Genomic DNA, 9,126 nt, shown 5'->3' with positions numbered 1-9,126 from the left:
TACACACATATACACAGCTATCTCATCTCTCTTTTCAGAGAGTTTTATATCTGTTATCTCCTTGGGGCTCCAGGATCTGACACATGAAAAGATGTATATCACTGTAGGGTAGTAATGGGGAAATGATTTTCTTAACATCTCCTACTGAATGGGAAATTATTTTGCACAGTGAGAACAGTCGACCCTGGGATCTGCAGCCTTTCCTGGAAACCATAAATAGTAGATGGAAAGAAGAAACATGTGTACCATCCCCTGTCGTCATTTCATTAATATGAGCCCTAGGAGTGCTGGAAATTTCTAGACTAGCAATATTGTCTTCTTGGAACTTTTTTCTTTAAAAATAAATGTTATTTTATTTTTGTGTCTAAGTGATTTACTTGCATGTTATGTAGGCAAACCAGGTGAATGAAGTGGCTATGGGGGCCAAATGATGGTGCTGAACCCCTGAAGTTAGAGTTAAAGGTTGCTGTGAACTATTATATAAGTGCTGAAAACTGAACCCCAGTTCTCTACAAGAGCAGCCAGTGATCTTAACCATTGATCTATCTCTTCATCCCTGAACTCCATCCTTTCTCAAACTGTAGGATCAGAAGGGAGTTTTAAGAATCCATGCTATACTAGGCCAGTCTTTACAGACCAGGCATGTATAATGAAGAAAAGGTTACAAGCCAGAGAGAAGAGGAAGAAAGTAGCCTGGAAGTCAGAGGCCAACCAGGACTTATAAACAATAACACGTAAAAATCCTGTTGTGCTGTATAAGAGTTGCTTGAGTTTTTCCAATTGTGTTAGTTTATAAATAATATTTATTGGTAGTTTTAAAGTTTAGTAAACCCCAGACACCATGATTACTGCCCTTGTTGCTTCTTCATCACAAGGTCAGAATCCAGTGGTCAGAATCAACTTCTTACCTATTCTACCCTTGACAATTGGACAAATTTACCCTAAGTGAGGTGTCCTCGTATTACATTTTTTTTAGACAGAGTTCCTCATAATGGCCTAGAACCCTCTATCTTTCTGCCTCAGCCTCCCAAATACTGAGATTAAGACCTCTATCATTACAACCATGGCAGACACAATTCTTAGCTCCTAGATGTTTCTCCATGGTTTGGCTCTTCTTTTGGAACTCTTTGTTTCCATATTTAAATAAAATGATTCCTTGCTTTGTAAATCCATCTTTCTTATTTGGGATTTTTTTTTTTTTAGAAGTACAAATGAAATACCAATTCCTTTCTTCTAAATGGGAAGAGAGATGTGATAGTCACTCAAATGGATGCTTTGCAAAAGGATTTATGTTCTCACTGGTGAATAAAAACTTGAAATAACCTTGGAAGAAAGTCAAGGTCTTAACCTCTCCTTTGATAGTCATCAAAGATCTTGTGACTTGTCTGCACAGAGCAGTCAGCAAAGGAAGCTCAGAAGCAGGAGCTGCGGTCTTTGAAGAGGGAGAAATCAATGACTCTTGGCCTTGTCGCTTTGTTTTTACAGTTTCCACAGACATATAAGGCAGCTCTACTCATCAATCAATCCAGACATGGAGAGCAACTGCTAACTGCAGCGCACTGAGATCAAGAAAGACATGGAAAACTCAGCTACTCGAGAAGGTGAATATTGACTGTGACATTACAACAGAGTTAAGCATCACAGCAGACATGAGGTGCTAAAAGACAGTTCCACAGAGTCACTAAATAACAGTAAACGGAGAAGGGGAGTAGTGGAATTCCAGCAGTTGTCTTCGTCATGGTCCTCCTCCCTCCCTCCCTCCCTCCCTCCCTCCCTCCCTCCCTCCCTCCCTCCCTCCCTCCCTCCCTTCCTCCCTCCCTCTCTCCCTCTTTCCTTCCTTCCTTCCTTTCTCTTCCTCCCACATTCTCCTCCTTCTCCTTCTTCTTCCTCCTCTCTTTCTCCTGTCATCCTCATCATCATTATCATCACAATCATCATGTGTATTATGTGTACATGTACACAAGCACATGCGAACACATGTGTAGGCATGCATAACCCAAGCCATGCCAAACCAACTAAGAATGTCAGAAGCCATTTTGGAATCAGTTCTGTTCTTCCACAGTGAGTTCTGCAGGTGGAACTCAGATAACTAGGCTTGTATTTTTATCTGCTGAGCCATCTCCTGAACCAGTTACAGTTCTTCTAACTGGTTGTTTTAACCTTAGTCCTGATTACAAATGGAAAAGAAGCTAGGTGCCTGTTGTTTATAACTACAGCACCTTACTTCAAGTTATATGCCAGGTGCATATCTTTGCATGCATCCATCTGTGTCTCTGTGAATGTACTAAGTGTATAATTGTCATATGAACAAACTGCTCTAAACAAACCCCCTGCTTTGCTTTGTTGCCTTAACAGGTGGACCAACACGAGCACCTCAAACACATGCACCTGCTTGCTTCATGTTTAAGCTTGAGACCCTTGGTGGCATACCTCTTTTAGTGATTTCTTGTTTCCTTATCCTCCTGACTTGGGTATCAAGAACAGTCTTCCTCCAGAATCCCTTGCTTATTCCCTTTATGCTTTCAGTCTTCTAACCAACATTTGGTTAGAAGCTCCAGAGGAGCTGGACCACCTGGAGGAGTTGTTGAATGATGATGAAATGTTTTGTGCAAACTGAAGAGAGTTGAGATAAGCAGATAAGGATTCCTGAAACTGCTGAACACCTGGATTTACACATCACAGCACAGAGACTGTTGGTCTTCGTGCATTAAAAACCCAATTCCCTGCTTTACTGGATCACTCATCTATTTCCAAGCATCTGCGTGCACACACCTCTATTTGATACAAATTCTGCCCTGAAGATATCAATGGGCCCTGGCATTTTAATTAGGAATCTCAGTGCTAACGGGAGACTCCAGACTCAGGAGCACCGGCAAAGCGAAACTGAAAAAGAATGAATACAAACTGCTGCAGGCTGGTGGCAGAGATAAAATTATTATTAATGGAAAATCATTGAGTTTCAGCTTTGCTGAAGCTTGAAACATTAAGAATTTCCAGTGTTTTTCTGTGGTATTATGCTGACTACAAATTGTGATTTTAATGGAAAATATGATGAAGCATTCAGCTGGAGCTCAGTTACTCAGCTCAAATATCCTTCTCCATTGTTTACTTGCTGTTTTCATAGACCAGCTTTAGAAATTACAAAACTCTCCTTAAACAAACTACTGTCCAGTAAAATTTCTTAAGAATCTGAATCAAGTAAAAAAAAAAAAAAAAGCAATCACCATTTGGTGTTATGGCCTTAAGGTTTCCATCGGATTTTATACTCCTTCTGACGGTGATATTGATTGTACTGGTGTTTCACAGATGGTTGGCTTTCTTTTGTTATTTATTTAATTCTCCATCCCACTGTGCTGTGAGAATCCAATTTCCTGATAGTTAGCCTCTCCCCTGAGAGCATCCCAGTCTGATTTCTTTACTTTTTAACCACTATAAGCTACTAGAGGTATCATATTCTCCTCTGCACTCTTGAACATCCAACTGCTGGGGTTCCCTGTACAATATTGGGCCAATCATCATTTCAAAATCATGGAGAGGAGAGTGTGTCATGGAGTCACAGCCCTGTGTGGGGATTTATAGGTAATTAGTGGTTCATGAAGAAGGAATAAACATTGTCTTCAGTGGTAGAGCTGTTGCTAAGGAGTCCATGCTTTTGTAAATAACACTATACCCATGCTCCATATGCAACCCTAATGTAACAAGAAAGTGGAGACTGGGACTAGTTGAGAAAACAAGATTTGCATAAGAGAGATGGAGTTCATGGTCCACCACCCCTACTATGACCCACTTCTCTTTGTTCCCCTCTCTCTCCTAAGCCTAAGTTTCCAAGTTTTACAGAAGCTTAAGAAATACCCTAGTGCAAGCTGCTCAACAGCTACGTATGTGCAGGGGCCTAGGTCTACCTTACCTTTTGGTTGGTGATTCAGTCTCTGGGAGGCTCCAAGAGTCCAGGTTAGGTGACTCTGTTGGTCTTCCTGTGGAGTCCCTGTCCTCTTTGGGCCCCTCAATCTTTCCCCTAATATTTCTATAAGACTTCCTGAGCTCCATCTAACATTTGGCTGTGGGTCTCTGCTTCTCTTGAATGCTGGGTGGGCCCTCTCAGAGGAGAGTTATGCTAGATACCTGTCTGCAAGTATCAGGTGTCATTAGTATTATTATTAATAATGTCAGGGGTTGGTGCTTGTCCATGGGATGGGTCTCAACTGGGGGCAGTAATTGATTAGCCATTCCCTGCAACTCTGTTCTTTGTTCCTATGCATCTTAGAGCCAGGATACATTTTATGTGAGGGTTTTGTGGATGTGTTGCTGTCCTTATCTCTCTCCTGGTAGCCCTACTTCAGCATCTTCAAGTGGGACCCATAACAACAGGAGTGAGGGCTCTCCCTGAATCTATTGCCTGCCTGTGGATTCCATTCCCCTATACAGACCATCTTGCCTGGCCTCAGTGAGAGAGGATTTACCTAGTCCTGCAGTGACCTGATGTGTATGTATGTGGGGGGGGGCATGATACCTAGAGGAGAGTTCCCTCTTCTCAAAGGAGAAGAGGACAGAGGAATGGGGGGATTCTGCATGATGAGGGTACTGGGAGGGAAGGGGACTAGTATTGGGATAAAAGGTGAATAAATAAAAAGAACATTGTAGAGATTGGTCATAAGCAAGCAGCTTTCTCTTTCTTGCCCAGACAGGTGATAACACTTTCTCCTTCACATGCTACAGCTTTTCTTGCATTCTTGATGGCCATTGATGACTTTGGGAAGTTGTAGCAGTCAGGTGAACTTATATGAGGCCCCCTCTGTGAACTGTTACAGAATATTGTATTCTTGTTTATTTTTTCCTCTCACCTCAGTTTCATAAGAGAAGACCTATCAGAACATTCTATGTCATCATTTGATCATCTTAGATGGATATACTTACTCCTGGATTCTACTTCAAACCCAACTATTCCCCAAAGATGAATAAGTATTGGTGAGCTGATATGGTCTTAAAAAGAACAAGGGTGACAAGGGTAGAGAATGTTAGTTGTGTTGCTTTGGTCCCCTTGTAAGCAAAACAGTCTCTTTTCTGGTTCTTCTTTGGCTGCATATGCTACACAGGCAATGATGACCAAGGTTTCCAGTGGAAAAAAAAACCACACAACTAAGGACATAGAACAGCGGTGCCTGTCCTACAGGCTGTCCACATCATTTGAGTGGTTCCTTGGCACTTGATTTCTATATTTATTTGCAGAAGGACATATCTATCATTCATCTAAAGGCAATTTCTTTGTTCCTCTTTAGCCCTGTTGGTTCAAAAATGAGTAATTTGCTGGGATTCTGGCATCTGTCATTTATCTTCTAGAAATATGGATGGCTTAGATAATGATGGTTAGGTGACTAGAGAAGGCAATTAGCACTTATCATTCTCATTTGGACACCCACTGTATGTGAGACAAGACAGGAAAGAACTTTAATTAGCATGATCATGTGGTTAAGTCACAACCTTATAGTATTGTCTCCCTAATGCTGAGAAGAGCCCTGGTTAGGTATGGAAAACATGCATATATCCCACAGAGGTGGTTTCTAATGCTGAGAAGAGCCCTGGTTAGGGATGGGAAGCATGCATGTATCCCATAGAGGGTAGTTTCAAGATTATTTCTCACTCTATTTTTAAAGATTTACTTCTATTATTTTTAAGTGTGTCTGTGTGTGTTTATACACATGAATACATGAGTGAGCATGCCTGCAGAGGTTAGAACCTCTGGATCCAGAGTTACAGGACATTGTAAGCCACCCAACATGGGTGCTGGAAACCAGACTTGGATCCTCTAAAAGAGCAGTACATGTTCTTAACCTCTAATGCAGCTCGTCCCCTTTCACGTCACACTTAAGAAGAGACTCTGTGTGTTTTCAATGTAGACTCATTTTTTTTCTTGGATATTAGTTTTTTTGGCTAGAGCAACCTTCTTTATTTTCTTGCTCCTAAAAGTTATTGGCCATCATTTAGCTTCAGGGAATCACCTGGCAGCCATCCTTTGCCTTTGTCTTATTTATATGCACAAGTTCTCCCTTTAAACTAGCTGCTCATTTTCTGCATTGGGAGGGAATTCCTTAAACACTGGTAAATGCACATGATTGATTTTTGGTGTTCAAACCTGTCCGCGCACCCCCCTAAGTGCTGTCCTTCCTAGAATCTTTTCTCATCAAGAAAGCTGATGATTAATCTTCATCAGCTTCATCCTTTTATGCACAAATGGAAAAGTGCTCTGGCCTTATTGCTGGTTGTCTTGCATGGTTCTTGATCTCCTTGTCCATCTTCTTCCTTCCAATGCATGGTGCTGAATAATACAGAGATTTACCTATGATATCGCAGAGGTATAGATTCTCTAAACCGTTCAAGATAGTATTGTTGCAATGTCCCCTTTTAAGTAATCCTGGACCCTGGCATTCATCCTCAAATGTCTGTCCCTCAGAACTTATAGGGTTAGAGTAAAAAAGAATTAGTCACCAGAAATTCCTATGCTATGTTACATTCCCATCATCTCAGGACATATATAAAATCAGATTATATAAACATGATAGATGGATTAACTCTAACCTAAGTGTTCGCTTCTATTGAGCTAGACTATGCTGTTTTGGTGTTATGCAGTTAGAGTATATAATTTCATTTTGTTTAAAAGTCAAAAAAAATAAACAATACTTGACTCTGAAATCTCACTACCAATGAGAATATGCAAGCATCTGTATCCTTTGAAGCAGAAGGAGTTGTAGAGATAAAGGTTTGAGAAAGAAGTGTTGTTCTAACAGGAACATCTAGTTATACTAAGGGAAGAAGCTGTTATCAGCTTGGCTTTTATATAATTGCCATGTCAGACAGGCCAGAAGTAAAGGAGCCCTGAAAGGGGGACAGAAGCAGGCAATTCAGAGCTACAGATCTGTTTCCAGAGCAGTAGTGATCCCAGTAGGTCTGAGGCCTAAGAATTTAGGAGAAATAAGGGATCATACCAGTGAGAGAGATCTTAAAGAACAGATTTAGCTTGGACTTAATTATATATGAGCAAAGAAAGAATTGATTAAGGCTCCTAGAGAGGAAATGATGGTAAGACACAGTTACATTAAGTGTATTCATATAATCACGTTTGATTAGGGCATCAGCCTGATGAAGCAGGTACGGCCTCATCCCTATCATACTGCTGAAGAATTTAAGATCCTGTGGAATTAAATCACTTGTCAAGGATTACATGGCTACAAACATTCAAAGAATAACATGTATCACATGCAAATTCTATACTGTTTAATTATTATTCTCAAAGCTTTGGGCTCAGGAAGTATAGCCAGATTTCCAGGAAGGGTTCAGCTTAGCACAGATTTCTGGGAGAGGACAATCAATGACCAAGTAACATGGAACCTCCCTGGAAATAGAGAAGTTCCAATGTGTCACAGGGATATAGCTCTGTCATCTTTCATGTGGGATACCCACAAAAGCACTGGATCCCATAGGACCTATATATCCCGAGCTTTTGTCCCCGCCGGCAAGAACACACTCAGGACAACCGGAATCTTCTGCAGCAAAGCTTTATTGCTTACTTCTCAGGAAGATCTCGACCCCAGAAAATGGAGTCCCTTATATAGCACTCAGTCATGACGTTTCAGCACCTGATGTGGCGTGACAGCTCTTGATTCGTTGCTCGCTCATCACACCACTATTACACCCCGAGAATGGGCAGTGACTAGGAGTGAGTTCACTCTCGCACTTGCGCACAAGGCTTGTTTACTAGTTTGTCACAGCGGAGGCCAGCGCCATCTTATAATGGTGATTGCTAGCGGCACGCGCACGGCTCTCCACAGCGATTGCTCGCTGCACGCTGCACGCTGCACGGCTTTCCACATCTCCCCCTTTTTATTTTATTAAATTGAGGCTGGACTAGGTCTGTGTAATTATGCCCATCCGCTGTGGCTCCTGTCTTAGGTCGTTCCTCCAATGTCACAGCCTTTTCCTGTCATAGGGTAACCCTATCGCCACTGGGCCCCGTGTCTTAGGATGATCTGTGCATGAGGAAAGTTGCCCGTCCCTGGATACCGCAGTGCTATGTGACAGTAACTACTAAATGACCTAGGGCGAACTCTACAAAAGAGGCCAGCCACCAATGTCAACTAATTTTTGAGCATAGATAGCCAGATTTCGGGGGAGGTGCCTTGCTCAATGGCAGCAAGTGCTTGAGCTATCACAACCTTGTCACGTGTTTGTTGGGTTCTGAGCTTGCAAACCAACCAGAGCATGAACACAAGTCCACAGCAGGTGGCAACGCCAAATAAACCCACCCCCACCCATTCCTTAAAATAAGAAAATGCAGATGAAATCCAGGAGGAGAGGCCCTCTGTCAATGACAGGTCCACTCGCGTTGAGTTGATCTTTAAAACTGCCACCCTCAGGGCCTCAAGAGTCTCATCGAATCCCTCAGACCAATTTCCTGCAAGATACAAGGAAAGCTGTCTAGACAGATTAGCTGCATAAGTAAAATTTTCATATTGGACACTGGTAATACACAGGGCTTCCAGTTTTCTTTCACAACCCAACTGGGCCATCTGGTATAGAACTCCTATCTGTTCTTCTGCCAAGTCAAGGCGCTGATTCAATATCATCAGCCCTCCCTTTAACTTGGTACTAGCAGAAGTTTGGACAGTGATGGCATCAGCCAGATCTGCTGAAAGCTGATTTAATTTTGTGCCTGATTGAACCGTACTAACCATAGCATACCCTGCAGCTGTAGCAGCAGCTGCACTGGCTGAAATTGCTATGATCACGGCAGCAGTAATTCCAAAATCTCTTTTTTGTCGAAACAGGGATAAGGTGGAGGGTGTTTCCACCGGAACCGGGATCCAACGTGGGATCCGTGCTACCATGGCACGGGTGTTCTTTGTTATGTCCCAACATTGAGAAATCCAACAAGAATCATTGGAACAGACTTCAAATGAATCATTTGAAAGAATAAACAAGAAAGGGGGGTAAACACAGACTGGGGTAGATGGATAATTAATCTGGTTTACCAAAGTTTTATTGAACCCAGTGATCTCTACACTGGTATTAGTATATCCATAAGAATCCTGGGAGGCAGCATGTATTCCCCAATATTGAGCAAATCTTGAGATG

Source organism: Mus caroli, unplaced genomic scaffold (genome assembly GCF_978045245.1).
Source record: "Mus caroli unplaced genomic scaffold, Mus_caroli_1 scaffold_14, whole genome shotgun sequence".
Taxonomy (NCBI): Eukaryota; Metazoa; Chordata; class Mammalia; order Rodentia; family Muridae; genus Mus; species Mus caroli.
Note: the sequence above shows the minus strand (reverse complement) of the source record.